The sequence below is a fragment of the Paramormyrops kingsleyae genome, chromosome 14 (assembly GCF_048594095.1).
Source record: "Paramormyrops kingsleyae isolate MSU_618 chromosome 14, PKINGS_0.4, whole genome shotgun sequence".
NCBI classification, from domain to species: domain Eukaryota; kingdom Metazoa; phylum Chordata; class Actinopteri; order Osteoglossiformes; family Mormyridae; genus Paramormyrops; species Paramormyrops kingsleyae.
Window position 1 is genome coordinate 8,774,796 of NC_132810.1, and position 18,620 is coordinate 8,793,415.

The following is an 18,620-nucleotide window of genomic DNA, read 5'->3' on the forward strand; positions in this document are numbered from 1 at the left end:
GTGGCAGGTTGAGTAATCCTACTTACCAGGATGGAACTTGTTCTGTTGCAAGGGGCTTGGATGCCTCATTAACCTGATAGGAACTAATTTCTCCAAAAAAAGTATTTGAAATGTGGGCCCTGACACTTAGCTGCAGTACTCCACGAGAGAAGAACAGCAGCTGGCTTGGAGGAACCTCAACCGGGAAGAGTGTGTACCTCTGCTGTTCGTTTTCACCTCTTCCACCAGGGGGCAGTGTTGTTCCAGTGGCAGCATCTGTCCATCCAGCATCCATCCCACTCTTGGTGGGTCAGGGTTGCCTGCCTGGCTGCCATTTCCTCCCGACGGGCCCAATTGTGAGCTGTAAATAGTCCTTGTCCACTCTAAGTACCATTGTGGTACTGTCAGCAGTTGGCCAGGGGTTTCTCTGCTCAGCTGTCAGGTGCAGCTACCAAAACCCGACACCCCTAACCGCTCACTTAGGCCCGAACTCCAAGCCGATCTGCTGCGTCGGAATTATTCTCTTCCGTGTTACTTCCTAATCTGACAGGCAAACGGGATCATCTGAGGTCTCTCGTGTTTCTGTCACACGAAAACATGCCAGTTTTGTCGCTCGGCCCTCAGCTTCTCTGCCTTCACATGGGATGGCCATGCTCCGCTCGACCAGAGGGGCCTGTGTTTGCTTCCTCCTAGCATAGCTGTGGGTAGATGGTGTTGCAAAATGGGTATGGCCACTATTTACTTACATGCTGGCTGGACTGTTTACAGGCTTTGGCGGGCCAGGGAGGTATCCATCTGTTGCACGAGGACAATGATTTACTTCCTCTGGAGAAGAAAAAAACACGGAGGAGGATGAGACACGGACATCTGGCGTGATCCGCGTCTCAGATCCTAGGATGTGATTCAGACTCTGTCTCGCAATCGTGTGTTGGTGCCTCTTTGCTCTTGTCACCAATCTCAGCTGTGTCAGCAAATGCGAAAGAGGCCCGACGGACCCAAAACGGGCCGGGTTAGAGCTTGCAGTGGGATGGATCAGATAAAATTGGCCCGGAAAGTCCCAGGGAGCTGTCAGGAAGCCCAGACCTCACACAAATGTTTTGCATATCTTACTGCAATCGGCCCGCGTGTGTCTCCAAAACAACTCTGAGCAGCTATACCAGGATGTCGAGAGGCTTATGGCAGCAAAGGCCCGTTCACTGTTTTTTAACCGTTTCTACGAGAATCCACATCACCCGGTGGCTGTCCTGAACGATTGTCGAGATGTAGCTCGGAGATGTTCAGCTCTAATCACAAGCACACAAGTGCTCTGCTTTCACGTTGGCGGCTGGCTGACAGATGCGAGGTTTGCGGTGGCAGCTCCAGGGTTGGTTTTTAACGGGCAGAACCCCTGATGCTGTAAACCAGGCCCCGGGTACTGTGTCACAGATAATGTAATGAAAAGTCAGGAGAGCTGGAGTGTAACGTTAGACACTGATGGAAATCAATGGGGTCACAACATGTTCTACAAATAAACAGGATGATTAATGCAGTGCTTTGGGAATATGGGTGGAGATCTAACACCCATCAGATGCAGGTTTTAATGGATCGTGATGCCTTCCTTTTTCCCCCATGTGTTGTGGGTTTTGTAACCCCTCTTTCCAAGGTTTCCTTCTTTCCCTCTGTTTTTTCGGCAGCGTGTTTGAACTGAGCATTAAGTTTGTGAGGAAGACAATGAGAAATATGCTGGTAGGTAACCAGCAGATGTTTAAAATCCCAGCTGGCAGCGGGCAGACGGGTACTTGAGTTTCCTTAATGACAAACTGACACTTGAGAAACTCGACGGTTTTTACAAAGCATCACAACTTAGGCATGGCCCTAATTAAAAATCGTTGCGTCAAGTACAGTCAATTGGAATTACGTGGCAGTAACATCTGACGGGGGCTCGAGTCGCCCCCTGGTGCAAGACCCAAAGACCTTCATACGTTCTTTTAATTGAATCACTAGGGTAAATGATGGCTCACGGTCTCTCAAGCTGACAGGAGATTGATGAACCTTTCAAAAATCATCTCCACCTTCACCAAGAGTGCTTATCGATCTGATTGGATTTAAATTAGCTGTCCCTCTCTGAGCCCTGGTTTCTGTTCACCGTCGGGGCAAACAAGACCTTTCTGGAGTGTTCCAAAGGTCACGGTGACTCATTGAGCTTTGTGGTCTCCGTGGTCATAGTGGTCGAACATTTTGAGAATGATTGTGTTTTTAAGTTATTTCAGTTGAGGGTAAAAAACTGTTGTGAGGATAGATATGCAGGATTCTAAATCTTAAGTGACGGAACATGTCTGATAACACCTTCAAGTGGGTTATGTGTTCCCTCTCACTGACCGTGACCATATCCATGGGTGAAGGTGCAAAGATCTGGACATCCCAGGGAACACATGGGATCCAGGACAATGAGCCCAGCTTGGGAAAGGTGTGTCACGTAGGCGATGGGACCTTTCAAATCCTTTATTGCGATACTGGCGGATCATGCAATAGGAGAGAAAAAAACCTGTTATCCTGTATCAAGGTTTGAAGATGGAGTCTGATAAATGAATTTTTTTTTGCTGAATAAAATATTATATTGTCCAATTTCATAAAAAGAAAACAAATTGACACCTTTCGCATTGCAAAAAACACAGGTTTGGCGATCATATATCTCTTGGACCTTTCTCAATGTACATACCAAATATGTGCTTAATTTGAAGACCAGCTTATCTGCCAAAGTTGTGATTCAGTCAATTTCACCTAAACGTTTGATACGTGTGTTTCTGGGAGGTTGGTAAAAGCTTTTCCCTGACAGCCAAAGTGTTTCTAAGGAAGGAGGAGATAAGTTTAGAGTGAATGTAAAATTAGAAAACATCACCGCTTATCTGTCAAGGCCTGCAGGAAATGCATCAGTGCTGCAGGGGTGCTTCCTGTTTGCCCTTTATAGCTCCCTTTCCTTCTTTCACCTGCTGTCTGGTCCCCTCCTTCCCAGAAAGATATCTGGGGACCCCTTCTGATGACCTCCTTGGTGTCCGCCCCCCAGCAAATATCACAGAGATCCCACTGGATTTGCAACGCAAACTCTAAGTAACCTTGACTCGTGCAAAACCTCCCACTTCTGTGGAGGGAACTTTTTTCCTTTTAAAGACCTCCTTCATTCACTAAATCAGGTAGTGGTAAAAATGAATGCACGACTTTAAAGCTTTTGTTGAGGATTTGTGAGGTTGGACATCCAAGCCACATCATTAATGTCAACGGCTGCATTGAGGTTGGACATTCAATCCACATCATTAATGTCAACGGCTGTATTCTGCCCTGCTGTTCCCTTAAACTATCATACCATTCCATTGTACTATTCCATTGTTAAGTCTTCTAAAACTACTAATAAGTATGCCACCAGCCGTCTTCCAGGCATTTTGGGGGGACTTGTAGCATATCTTCGACAGCATAGGGTACCATGCAGGGGTACACCCTGGCCATACATAAACATACCCAATCTCAGACTGAGCCAACCCTTCATATAAATATCTACTTTACTAAAAGGTTGTGGGTTCCCCATTTGGTCTTAATTTGGCCTGTAGGTGGCAGCAGAGCTCTGATTATTTATTCTCAAGGATTCAATGTTTTTGCTCTGGCCTCAAAGACTATCTGTGAAGTAACTGAAATTCCTGGATTTTTATGTCAATTTTACTTAATTTTGCCCGTGGAAAATGCATTGGTCAGCATGCAGACACCCTTCTCCAGATATTGTGTCGTTTCTGTGCCCTGCGTGGCTCGGTCCTTGGTCCTAGAGAATTTGTATCCTGACAGGGATTTGCAGGAGTAATCTGCTTAGCCACCTAACTGGCCAAGCGTAATGTCCCTTCTGGCTGATTTCTGCGGACTGGTCAGGCAGCCTTAGTAACACCTTCCACACTGGGCCCCCAGGTCGCCCTGGCAGCATGGCCATCGCTGTCTTGGGTCCGGGGGCTCGGTCTGGCCCCCATTCATACCCGAGGCCAGTACCAGCCCAGACCTCAAGTAATATGCTAGTCCAGTCGAAAATCTTTTAATGAGGTGTAAAAAGATTACAGCGCATGAGCTGTAGATAAAGCTGGATAAGTGGGAGGGAACAGCGCAGGAAGAGTGATTGACATTAAAACAAGACACCACAGTGTGGGGGAGGTAATGATCAATAAAAACTCCTTGGTAGAAAAAAGTGAATTTTGGTAGTATGTATGGTTAAAGTATGCTGACGTCATTTCTTATTTGGTTAAAATGACTATCCTGACCCATCCATCCTAGACTCTAACAGCATCTCGCTGATACCTGGATCACCACTGAGGTGACTTCAGGTTACATGTCCCCATATGGTGGTCTTTGTGTAAATCCTCCATCCTCTGGAGAGTTTTGGGGGTGTTAGTACATGTGCCCCCACCCATCCACCCACACACACACACACACACACACGATGGTGATTTACCACTGCTGGGGACACCTCCACTTCCCACAACCTTTGTGTCTCCTGTCTCCCACTGTTCCCCCACCCAGAGGATGGGATTATATTAATCCAGGAGTGATGACACAGAGACACACAGACGCTCACAGATACCAAAATCACCTCAGACCTGCCCCACCTGGCCCCTTCACACACAGAAGGGCATATTTGTAAATCTTTTGCCATTATCAAGGAGATAAATGGCCTTTACTTCGAGAGAAATTACATTTTTTTCACAGTTCTATGAGCTCGTGAAGAACACCAGCAGTCCTTTTGAGAAATTACCCTCTCGTAATAGTTTAAATACAGCTTAGTGCTTTGAGAATGACTGAGCAGGAGAAAGGGCTTTAATGTAAGAAAATCAAGGTTATTAAACACAGATACCTGGAAGCACTATGACCTTTGGGCTCTTAGCTGGCAAACATCTCACTGATGAATGTAATATTTATCTTTCTTGCGGTGCTTTGCCACACAGATCCTACCGTGTTGGGGCAACCCACTGCTTTATTGTGCTGTAAAGGCTGGCGAGACGATATTCTCCGTCGTCCTTTTTCTTTTGCTGTGTTTTAGGCTATTGGACTATGGAGGTCATCTACAGCTCTCAGTTAATGGTCTGGCACATCAGTACTTCTAGAGGGTCAGTATGTAGTCCTGGGAGAGGCCCGTGAAAGAAATGTCATTTGCAGGAGACTTATGGTGCAGATGTGTTCGGTGCTGAGTAGGAGTCGGCTATATATCTGAAGAGATCTTGTAGATACCTACACTATTAATCCATTTATCTAAGAGGATGCTCTTACTTTGCACATTTTACAAATGGACGTGTCTAAACACTTAGTCTATTTAGATTTCTTACAGGAACTATTCACGTTAAGTGCCTGAGCCAGGCTAGGCGACATCAGAAAACCAGGCGGAATTAGTTTGAATTATGCTTTAAAGGCATTGAATCATCTCCATGGACCTTCTACAGTTTCAGTGTCTCAAGCGTATCCAAAGCACGGGGTGAAGCAGACCTTAGCTGGGCCATCATACAGAGTGAGAAACCCCACTGGGATTTTTGGGACCTCAGCTCAGTGTTTGTATCTCACTGGGCTCTGCTTGATCCTAAAACCCTTTTGGCAACTGGGAATCATGGATAATGAGCTGTCCAATGAGATCCAACTGAGGCTCTTAGATTTGGAACATCTCCTCATTAATATTCATGAGTCCATGAATGTGTGGGCTTTTATTACTTCTGCTTTCAAATTTGTGTAATAGGAGAGAGCTGGGGTGCTTCCTCATTAAAATGCATGGCCTGCAGACTGGGCAGGCTTTCATTCTAATTTGTTGTCCTTTTTTCAGTTCTACTGTAACATGACTGGTCTGTAGCATGACAGAACCTCAGATGAACTATTTGAATTATGCCGCTGCCTCCCTGAAAGATTTATTACGTTTACAATGGGCCACATGTTTCCAAGCTGCGTCTTTGTTGCAGGGGAGGAAAAAAAGGACAATAAAGCAGCGAGATGCCAGGCTTTGACAGATCCTGAGCGGCGCAGGTCGCTGTGTCCCACGGTCCCTCTGGATGACACCTCCTCCCAGCCAGGATACAGCCTTTTCCCAGGTCAGCTTCCCCAGCCAAAGAGCCCCTGGGAAGATTCCTCAGCCTCACATGGCTCCCTACATTAACCCCCCTCCCAACCCAATCTCCACCGGCTGGGATCCTATCCTGCTGCTGCACTGATTGCTCAGGAACCACGTCTTCTACAGTAGCTTGGACAGCATTCCCTGAGCCCTACCGGCAGCCCCGTGAACCTCATCTTGCTGGGTCAGAGTAGCGGCGCTATGAAGCTAAATAGTTCTGGGACAGTGAACAACGCACAGATAGTCCAGCGGCCAAGAGCTCATACCCTGTTCTCCTTCACAAAACAGGAGATCCCTGGTTCCCATTTCTTAATGGGTAGATTAGCAGTTGCCCTACCCCCTTCCTGACAATAAATCAGTGTTTCACCTGGGAATTGGGAACGAGGCTCACAATTATACAGGACCATGAAAAATCTACCTCACATTCCTGCTCTTTGAGAGTCTGATTTCTGCAGATAGAGGTTGGTACTCCTCTTCCAGCTTAGCCTCCCCTCCTCTTGCGTCTTAATGTTATAGGTGCAGGAGAAGCTGCTGATAGCTGGAGGATGGTCTATATGTTTGTTGAGATAGACCGCTCTATCTCAAGTGACTGGCTGAGAAAGAGGGAGCATATCTGGTGCTCCATCTTCGGCTCTCCAGATGCTAGTCAAAATTCTACTGCAGAGATTAAATGCAGTGTGCACTGTACAATGTCATATGCATGCACCCGTCTATTTATACTGGTTTATTTTGGCTTCCATCTACGTGCCTCATTTTCCAGTGAGGTCATGACTTTTTGACAGCTTGTCTGACATGCCATGCAAATCTCATCTGGACCTGACGTTGGACTCAAGTCATGAATGTTAAAGACTGGGGCTCTGGATTTTTTCAGGAATAAATGATTGATGTATCCAATAAATTGGATATTTCAAGCTAAAACGATGTCCAAGCCTCCTGCTCTGAACTGCAGCTGGTCTACTGGCTTGGTTGGAGATGTTTTATCTGTGGCCCAGCCAGAGACGGTGCCCTTATAGACTTTACCTAAAATCTGTGCTTCTTTTTGCCTTCTGGATTGTTCACTGATACTGTTCCACAGGAAAGATGAATCGTCCATCACCATGTCTTTCAACTGGGGTATCAGAATAACCAGCACAACTGCTGGGGTTTTCGACACCTCTGGGGATGAGGAATGAGCCATGGGAGGTCAAGTATAATGGGGTGTTTCTGAGTTGACAGTTCCTCATGTTTGACTGCCGTTCTGTGGCCCCACTTTGCTTGCACCTTCTCAGCCCAGTCTTACAGGTGAGTGGAGCCGCACCGTAATGGACACCAGGTGTGCCAGCATGCAGTCCTCTTGCAAAGTTTCTGAAATGTTTCCCCAGGTCATATTTTCTCCCCTAAGGCAGCGTCTCCTAGCTCCAGCCTGGCGTATCCTATGTGGAGGAAGGCAGGGCGGAGGGTGGGGAACCAAAAACTGTCCAAACACACCTCTCCTGTCGGACCTCGGGCCTGCAGGGACTTACCAGGTCCTGCAGAAGCATGCTTTAAAGCGGAAACCTGACACTAGACCCTGCGGTGCTTTTGAGACATGGCCAGAGGTCCAATCAAGTGGTTCCATAAGCTAAACAGTGCAGCAGGAGCTCCTCCAAACTTTTGAGTGCAAGAATGTTTCTTAAGAAGCTCCAAAGAGAAAACTAAGCTCTAATCAAATTATGCCACAGAACACATGTTTCTGTAGGTATCTGTGATTAGAGTCATGTTGAGTCAGATACAATCCATAACAATATACACAGGAGTTCTTCTGAATACTGCTAGCATTTTTTCTTGATAAGTATTTCTCATTGTAATTGCCTGTGCTTCTGTCCTGAAGGCCCTGTAAGTCATTCTAGATACAGACATCCTTGGAATGAATTAATAACTTATTGTTTAATACCGGAAATGATTTTCCTTTCTTTTTGTGTGAAAAGACAGTCATTCACGAGAAGCCGTAGTCCTTTGTAACAGGCTCAACATCTGCACCTCAAGTCTTGCTCAGTGTTTTCATTAAAAGGTTCTGTGAATGTGGGCTCCAGGAATACTTGAAGCACTCTGAGCTCTCCTGAAGTCACAGATCCTTCCATGCTCCCACCACAATTCAGAGATGTCATTTTTTGATTTTTTGGTCTGGTTGGAATATACCCTGGTGCCTGATAGTGGAGCGACTGCCAGGCCTAAGCTCTTTGGTGTGGTCTAGTTGCATCGGCCCCAGCCGTGGTCCAGACTGCTGGGCTCCCTCTGAAATTCCCTTATTTCCGCCCTCAGCTAACAGCCTGGCCTACTCCAGTCACCCGGCAACCAATCAGTCATATCCCTGCTACCTCAGTCTCAATGATGTGTCCACGTGTGTGGAACTATGGGATAGGCTTAGGCTTAGTACAGTTGGATGCACTCTCCTTTAAACAAACTGCACCGTCTGACTCTTGCATTGTGGGATTCCTGCAGCTCAAGGGAAGTGATTTGCTGTTGTTATTTATTGGTACAGAGACAGGAATGCAGAGTGGGCGGTCAGGTACAACTGGTGCCTCACCACTAGGTGGAACCAGCTTGATTCTCTCTCCTCTGGCCCATCCAGCTAGGGCTTGCTTGGCTTCTGTCGCAAGGATGTTCTCACACTCCGTGGGATGAGGCTACCTCCACCATGTGGCCTTGGGTAGCCAGCTACCTTAAGGTTTTTCTGCTCTCATTATGAAGACATGGAATATATGTGCAGCTTAGAGTGCCCAGCCCATAGACTGTGATATTCCATTTTGGCAATGGTCAGATGCTACTGGGTGGCTTAGTACTGGACCTGCTTTTGTCAAGGAGTGATAGAGAACCATCAGGATAGACCCTTGTTTGGAGGCGGGGCCAAACAAAGCAATGCCCCACCCACAGTTTCCATAGAGACAGGTGGATTTTGAAGACTGCGCATTACTGGGTGAGGTGAGAGGGAATCGGTAGGCAGACCTTGCGTGTGAGCAAGACTGGGGGGCTTTAGAGGAGTTGTAACAATGACGTTGTTCTTATCTGGTAAACATGTGCCCCCTGTTTGGTGGCTGGGCTCTCGCTTCATGCATCTCATGGGGGGGGGCTGGTGTGAAAGACCCCTACAGCGAGCTCCAGCTGTACTCAAACAAACAGCACACAAAGCTGGAAAGAGGCCCTCCTTATCTCCTGCCCCCACATATTCATTGTTTGTTTAGTTTCCTTTCTTCCAAGCTTTTCTTACGATTCGCTTCGATGCGGCTGCCCCGTGAGGGATTCTTTCAAAGGGGGTTGTTGACTTTAATCAGCGAAAAGCCCAGCTGATCTGCTGTCATTTCTATTCCAATTACGGGAATCAAATTCCCTTAGCAGCAGACCTGAACGTCACAAGATTATGAGAAGCACTTTAGTAAATTCTTGGTGAATACAATGATAGTAGTTATGATTGGAATTAGTGACTATTCAGTTTTCCCAACTGTAGTCTTCAAAGTTTGTCATTTTGGTTTCCCCTAAGATGTGGTCCCTGTGGAATGGACTTGGCACTTTAGTGCCAGCACAATAAATGAGTGTGATCCCCTAGTGCATTCTGGGAAAGTGAAAAGAAAAATCCTAAGCAAGCTATTCCGTGGGGGGTATGGTGATGCAGTGGTTAGCACTGCTGCCTTGCAGCAAGAATGTCTTGGGTTCGATCCCAGGTCCGTTCTGTGTGGAGTTTGCATGCTCTCCCCATTTTTACCGGGGACTCCGGTTTCCTCCCACGGTCCAAAAGCGTGCAGGATATGTTGATTGGTGAGTCTGAATTGACCCTGTAGTTGTGTGAGTGTGTCCACCCTGCGATGCATTGGTGACTGCACAGGATTGGTTCCCGCCTGTGCCCGTTGTTCCCGGGATAGGTTCTGGTCCCCCCGCAACCCCAGTTGGGATTAAGTGGTTTCAGAAAATGGATGGATAGAAGATATGCCATGCCAGCCTAAAGACACATCAATTTTTTGGACAGTAGATAAAAATCAAAAACAAACATTGGAGAATCGACTGGGGCTGGCCGATTGGTCCTTGATTGTAAAACCGTCTTTTTTTTCCTACAGGAGAACAAAAGCAAAATGAGATAAGCGCCAAATGTATTCCCGCAACCAAGTGGTGTCTGATTTTATTAATTGTTGCAGGAAGCGGCCAGCTGGAATCTAAAGGCACCAAGTCAGATTTGAGTCGGCCCTGTTTCTCTTGGCAGGCCACGGTTTCGGAAACATGGAATCTGAACAAAACCTCTGGCCCAACGACTCGGGGAAACGCGGAGTAGAGCGTGACACTGACGGATCGGGTCAGCCCTGCCCATCCAAAACAAGTGCCAGTCAGCTGGAACCTTACAGGGATCATCACCCTGCTTTGGGGGGGGGGGGCTTTGCTTAAACACTATGTTGTGTTTTGAGTGGATTTATGTTTGTAACTGTATTTATATGGATCTATTCTGCAGTTCGCCACATGCTGCACTGACACGTAGCGTGATTAATTTTTACAAATCGTTTACTGTGAGCTATGCTTTTGTTTCCCTTCTGTGTCTGATTCATATCACTGACGATCCACGTGAGGAGTGAAAGCGGGGCCCCCCTCACCCAGCTCACGAGACTGGTGGGTAGACATGCTGCCCCCGCCTGGATAGAAGGTATTATCAACAGTCATCAAAGGGGAGGTGAAGAGGGTGTTTTGGATTTTTGCTGGGGGATCCATGCGGCCTCACCTTACCGCAGTGTTTGAACTGGGATTTGTTGGAGTGCCCTTATCTGTGTGCATGGGTTTACCTGAGAGGGACAGATAGGAGTTAGCTGTGACCTCCGCCATCATTCTTATCAGAATCAGGGGGCTTGGGTGGATTATGTGGTTCTGCACCAAGAATATGTGATGATCAGGTCTTGAATAACGCATACAAGTTAGCTGATATCCAGGCTCACAAGCGTCTGGGATACATAGTTGCGATTCTGTCATATGGTCCTCATTTCTAGCAGGAGTGTGTGCCCCCCCCTTCCCCACAAAAGGCCCCAGGTCACTCTCTTTTATTATCAACCGAGTCAGGTCCACATCGCTTCTGTTCCCATTATTGTACATGGTAGACAATTCCTGTCCTGCTATGTCTTTCCATGACCCTGTGGGGAGGTTCTCGTCAAAGGAGTTTCAATTCCTGGAAGAAGTGTACTATCTGGATGCAACTGGAGATGGTGGTGGTGGTGGTGGTGGTGGTGGTGGGGGGGGGGGGTTCAGGGTGTGTATGTATGCATGAATGAATTGGGGGTGGCTATTTGCGGAGAGGTGAGGTTGCTCTTCAGGTGTCTGGCTATGGAGCTTCTATAGATGAGAGAGCCAAACTGCGTCAAGCTCAGGCTCTCTCAGGGAGGAGATCCCCACTTCACTTTCCCTGTTCCACCTCCGAGGCCCCAGGTCTGTCCCAGTCCCCCAGCCCTCCAGGTACCTGGGAGCATTTTACAGCCCTGTCATCGGATGCCAGACTCATCCTCCCCTCCCCCCGGACGGTTTACGATTTGCCTGGACTTGCCAACCACAGCACAGCCCGTCTGCATGTTCTGGAGGTGATAACGGACTGAGCTGTTGGGACTGGTCCGGGCCGCTATACGAAATGCCGAGCCGTATGTGTGTGTGGGTTGGGGTGGGGGGGGGGGGGTGGTAGCGATGGATGCTCTGGAGCGGCTTGCCAGCTGGCAGGGGGAGGAAAACAAAATGTGAAAGTAGCTGCTTCAGCAAATCTGTCACTAGCGTGGCGTGAGCTGACAGAAACGGCGCTCAGATTGGCTGTGGTTACAAAAAGCAAAGAAAAACAGATTACAAGCCAATATGGCCAAACACTCGCTTTCATTTCCATGGCAGCTTAGCAGATCGTTGCATGGTGGCAGAAGTTACCTTGCGGGATTTCTAATGCGTCTGAAAAATCCATGCTGGTTTTGTTATATTCTCAGAATATCTCACGTTTTCCTTCATGCTGTTGCTTTTGAAAGCAACTTTTGCAAGGAACACCTGACTCTAGAGTTATCAACAATATCAGTTTGATTATCATGGTAGAAGAAGCTGTCGTTGCGACTGCCTCAGAGTCCCGGATGAGCGGCCGCATGACCTCTGCACGTTGCTTTTGTGCTGACCACCGACTCCCAGCTCGAATTTTCCCCTGATGCAATGCGGAATCTTGCAATGTTGGCTGGGTTCTCGGGGCTATACTCAAGAACGCCTATCAGCTAATCGCTGTGCAGAACCCAGACCGCAGGGTGTGGCCTCTTCTTTATTTGATAAGTTTATCAGTTCCCACAACTCCTGCTTTTTAAGTCTTGAAGCCTTTTGGGGGGGGGGGGTATCTTGGGCTGGGGCAGCCACGGAAACAGTCCTTGATTCTGAGGTGCCAGCTGCTCTTGAAAGAAGATAAGGACGGAAGTCCAACTTGATGGAAACTGAAGGCTCATGGGAGAACTCATTCAGGGGTCATGCAGGGGGGGGGGCTATCCTACTGTGCCAGGACTACATACTGTAAAGAAATTCCTTGCATCGGTATTCCTCATTCCCCAGCTCGCTGTGGCTTGTGAGGCCACTTCCTGCCTCTAAACTCTGGGGAGAGCCTCCAGAATGAAACAAATCCTTAGATCTGATTTAAAACAAACAAAACAAACGTTTACAATTAGTAAAGCAGTATCATATCCAGAGCTATCAGGGTGAGGCACAGTAAGTTACAAGGTTGCTTGAGGACAGGCCTGGGATTTCCAGAGCAGCTACCATACCAGTCTTATCTCCTGCAGGACTATTGTCCAGACCAGCCCAGGAAGGTCGGTAACGGCTTCAAAAAATATTTGTTGGTTCACAGTAAAGGGGGAAAAAAAAACAAGCAGTGAGAAAGGAGCTGGCAGGCTGTATGAGGGAGGTGGCACAGGCAGGAAGCCGTGGAGGAGCGTGACTCCATAAGAGCGGCATGAGTATTGGAATAGGATGGTGGAGGAGGGGCCTCACTCACACAGACTCGGGATATACCCTGCCGACGGGGGCTGTCGGAGAAGGTGTACTGGGAAGGAAATGACGCCATAACAGGCTGGTGTTATGGAGCAGAAGGTTCATTGACTGACTTGTTGCATGAGTGTTAATATACAAAAGTTATTTATAAGAAAGCAGTTAATATTAAAAATAGTTTTAAAAATGGAAGAAATTGTGCACTAAAACCTTTTTTTTAACCGTATATTAATATGATTTCTTAATGCTTTCTAATGGGTTCTAATTTTTGATTCTACTTTGTTTTTATTCTTTTTTTTTATAATTTATTATTTGCACTATTTGCAAATGTATGAGAGGTCCTATGTAAATAAAGCTATTATTATTATCATTCTTCTTCTTATTATTATTAATAATAATAATATGATTATTATTAATAATAATAATAATAATTATTATTATTATTATTATTGGCTCCAGCTTCCCCGCAACCCAGATTGATAAAGCGGTATAGATAATGGATGGATGAATGGATAATTATTATTATTATTATACCACCTGGGATTGCACTCAAACACAAACTCAATGAAAGCAAATGTGATATGAATTAGATTTATCAGCGAGTCAGTGATGTTGATGACATGAGAATCAGCAAATCCAGGCACGATTCCACAATTCCAGTTACTTTTATTTGCAATCTGCTTTGATCACCTAGGCTTCCCTCAATGGGAAACTTAACGTTATTGTAAAAAGTAACTAATTGCTTGTCAGGAGCAGCATGACTGAAACCAAAGGCAAACGCAGACTCAAGCACAATCCTTTGCGTTTCTAACAGTAAGTCTGGCAAATGGTGCTTTTCATCCACACCATGCTCCCAGTGCGACAGCCGTGGTCCAGGGAGGCTTTCAGATCCGCTCGCCTCTCTCAGCCTGTGGGAAACAGTCACTCCACCTTCCTGTTCTTTGAAAGAAAAATGCACTCCAGTAAAATAGCAGGAAACATCCCCAGCCTTTTGATATTAGCAAAACAAGTCGGGTACATAATTGTTTACAGTTTGCGTCTGTCTGGGACATCTTTATCGTGAGGAGACCAGCAGCCTGCGGCTATAAGTTGGGAAATGTGGCTCAAACTGCCCTCTCAGGCCGTCCTTCAAATTTTTGAGGCATGAAACCACTGTGGAATCCACAGACTATAAAGGCTGCTGACGGTGCTGTGATCTTACACCAAAAATAAAAAGAAAGTATGGAAGAACCGGTTCCAATTACTGTTACACACAGGTTACATGTCTGTTAGCTGTTATCTTCTCAATATTCACATGAGGACATATATACTTTATATATATATTTACTCGCACCATTTCAAAGCTTTTTTAAAATATGTTTTTTATTAGTACACATCTTTTTATATGGGTTGCTGTACATTCCAAATATCTGTCAGTCTGAAGGTGGGCGCATGTTCTAAGTGTTATTGCTTCCTGGCTGGGGGCTGCTGACAGTCTTAATGGATTTTGCGAGCCGTACGTAGCTCTTTTCCGAACACGGTGCCACGAATTTTCACACCCCGTCTGGATTTGCCGTGGCATATTCTGCACACCAAATTTGGACCCCTTTAAAAGAAAACTGTGTCTCCCTCTCCCTCGAGCGAACCCTGACACCTTCAAATCATAATCGTTGCGGCCAAGACAACAGAACGCTGGGTCAGCTGTGAAACCCACACGATTCTGCTGTGGGCTGCCTTCCTCTCTGTCGTCCCTGGAATTTCCTTCCCGAAACCGGCCAATAGGGGGAGATGTCGCAGTTTGAATCCTGAGCCATCGCTCTACCTACTCTGTCACTTATGGTGAACGGGACAGTGGCCAGCTCCGATTTTAGTGCGTAGTGTGGAGGACACTGTTAGCTGATTAGTCACATCAGAGCTGGTCTGAGGACTCATCCAGAAACTGCAGCAGCCTATAATGTCCATGTATCCTAGTACATAATCTGTGAGTAACGTCCTCACCCCCCGTTTGGCGCTAGCCTGAGGGAGGGCAGCACTGTACAGAAATACCTGCTTTTATCTGGAGTAAATCTGAAAAGGGAAAGTACAAAGTAAGGCTGTGCGTCAGCTGACTAGCATTTCAGTGAGTTGAAAGCAGTGCTTCGGGGTCTTATTTTAACTGTTCGAATTCTTAAAAATGAGGTAAAGTGGAATGGAATACAGTAAACTACGATATTTGTATTAAGGTCTTTGCCCAGAAGTAAATGACATTACTGAAAATGTAAATCCACTGAAATGTAAATCTACTGAAATGTAGATATGCTGAAACGTAAATCTACTTAAATGTGAATCTCCCATGTGTGCCAGAGGTACTATTAGGCTAGCCTATAGTACGGTATGGTAGGGGTTAATCCCTGTGCGTGCGGGGCCAGGGGCAGACCTGCCTGCAGGAAGGCCCACATCCTGAGCACCACTGGCATGAAATGGGGGGGGGTTTCAGGCACTATAAGGGAACCATAAAGAAATGGGTTTTCAGGGAACCCATGCAGATGGTGGTGCCATGCAGCCCTGCAGACGTTACCTCTGGGTCAGACATTTGCACAGATATTAATTCACGTTTTAACACTAATACAAGCATCATCTAAACCTGAAATGCCACAGTATATGGTTAAGGATCCTATCAATTAGATAATTAATGAAATTGGGAGCAGCTCATGAGAGGTGGATCTGCTCCAGACAGGTTGATAGCTGCTGATCAGTTTTATGCCCTTACACACCACCCCCAAGGGCACAGTTTGCTATGCGCCTGGGCTATTTCCCAGTAGGGCCTGACGTACCCCTGAACCCCTGACCACAGCAGCGTCTGACTCCCAATTGAATTACCAACATGAAATAAGGGGGTGTGCGTGTTTGGGGGGGGGGGGGGGGGGGCAGCATTGAAGGCGCCATGGCCCAGCAGTGAGCCAGTGGTAATTAGCAGGCCTCTAGCTGGGGCTGATAAATGGGTCAACTGTGCCACCCCCCCCCCCCCCGCCCACCACAGTAAGGACCCCGATCTGGAGCAGAGAGATTGGATTAGGGGATCTGTTGGAGTGGAGTCAAGGGGGCTCTGGTTTGGGCTGGTCCAGCCTCGCAGATCTGGGCTGGAGCCATGGCCGACCGCCCTCACTGGACGTGGCCATGGCTGCGTTACCGGGAAACGCCTTGCAGTGGTTTCATTGGGGCCGAGCCCGTGAGGCAGTGTAGGAGACACTCAGGCCTCACTGCGCTGTCAGAGCAGTCCCTTCCTGCACAGCACATGCCAAACGCTCCATGAGCAAGTGACCACGCGGTCAGATGTATCATTAGCTGGTGGTTGGCTGCATTTTGGTGTGAGCATTTGTGCCTCACAGCATTCTCTCCCCCAAAATGACAGGAAGTCAACTATTAGTACAGTGATTTGTAACTGTTGTAGTCTCGTGTTGTTGGACCCACTGCCCCCACACTAAGCCACTCTACAAAATCCAGACTGGGACGCACTCACCCCCTCCAACACATACAAGCTCCTTGACGCTGTAGCAGTCAGGCATCTTTGATGGAAAGCCTGAGGTTTGGAAAGCACTTTTTCCCATAATGCTCTTTGAGGTTGAAGGACACACACTGAGTTTGCTGTCTGGCAGAGCAAGCTTCACGTGCTGTGTTTCAGGGCTCGTGTGCAGCAACTCGAGCTGGGGTCTGAGTCCCCAGTCTGTGTGTGTGTGTGTGTGTGTGTGTCTGTGTCTGTGTGGGAGGGGGGAGGGGGGTTCAGGTTACAATGTGCCTGGCGGCCCCTCCACAAACAGCTTGGGTCAGCTGCTCCACAGTACGCCATGACCTTGGGGTTGCCCCCATCTGAAGTGGCAAGCCGGGCACTTAAACGCCCAGTGGTCGTTACAGCCCTAATGAGTCACTCTTTAACTCGTTGGGCGACCAGCCCCTCGGCCACGCCTGAGACCCCGCTGGGTCGGAGGTCAGGGTTCAGCCTGGGTGCACATTAGCATGCAGGTGGGAGGCCGGTCGTTTTCTTTTTTTTTTCTGGTGAATTCTCACCGCCTCTGCCACATGCGCCCTGGCGCCTCCATGCAGACACTGTGTTTGTCTCCCTGCCATCACCAGGCTGTAAAATGTCGACCTCTTCACCTCTGGGTTGAACCAGCACCTAATTATGCTGCAAAATGTGCTGGTGCTGTTTTATATAGTATAAAACAGGGACACTCAAACACAAACGCATCTGAACCTAAACACATGTGATTTGGGCCATGCGACTGATCCCAGCTCCCCCCCCCCCACCACCACACGTGGGGAAGTTACTCACAAAAGTAATCCATTACAGACAGAGGTGGAAAGATCAGGTCCAGAAAGTACAAATCCAGCCTGTTAAAACCAACCAATTGAGTCTAAAGAGTCACAGTCACAGAGTACTCAACTGGTTGGTTGAAACAGAACCTTGGTCTGGATTTGAACTTTCTGGACCTGAACTTTCCACCTCCGTCTGTAATGCATTACTTTTATTAGTAACCTCCCCAACACTGCCTACCACCACCCCCTGCCCGCACTGCCTCGGACCATGGCTTTGTGCAGCTGATGAGATTTGTACCTCAGGGAAATTTTTTATCTATATACATGCTATATACCTCCTGGTATATAGCATGTAGTATGTATGACATATAACACATTCAATGTAAGGGGGCATCATTATAAATCACTATACACCATCTCTGAGCTTGGAGGGAGAGGCTGTCGGAGCCCAGACTCACTCACTTCGCTTTGTGTTCACAACCCTTGCTTTGAAATTGCAGCAGACCGTGTGAATGTCACACTTTAAGCTGCTATTTTCTGTGCTATGCAACCGTGCTGCATGGACAGGGCATGCCACGGTCACCGCCCCCCCACCCCAGCCAGACCCTCACAGCTGCCCCCCCAATTTGCTGGCCACACGACAGACCAGCTGGCCCCAGATGGTGCTGAGGTTCCCGGCTGACCTGAGATCTCGACCTGCTTTACCACCACGCCCCGTGGTGCAGGGCAACTCGCGCCTTAGTGACTCACTGTGAGAAGCAGCTACTGAAACCTCATTAAGAGAATAACTCTGTTGTCACAGGCATTTTCTGGGTGGTTTAGGGATTCCTGAGCTGACATATACAAATGAAAACACAACCAGGCATCATCGAGTTATTGTTGTGTCATATACTGCACATGTATAATCCAACTGAGGGCTACTGACAGTATTAGATTAACGGATTTTGACTGAGATCACTCACAAATGCTCTTTTGACAGCACCTTTCACACGTGGGTCACATTACCAGGTGCTGTTCTCTGATTGGACAATCTAATTGCATGCCATTGGTGTTTCAGACAATGTGAGCAGTTGGGATTCCCCGATTGGGCAGCACCAGCTAGCGCTAATCTCTGGCCATTCCTAATATAGTTCCACTCATGAATGGCCGAACATCATACATGTTTAAGGGGTGACACATTCTTCATGTTTGATTTTCCAAAGTTTTAACAGCCATAGCTGCCATTACTGCTCTGTCTCTGAGGTTGTCTTTAGCTGTATTTGACCTTTTTTTACCCCTTCTCTCCCTGCTGTAGTCT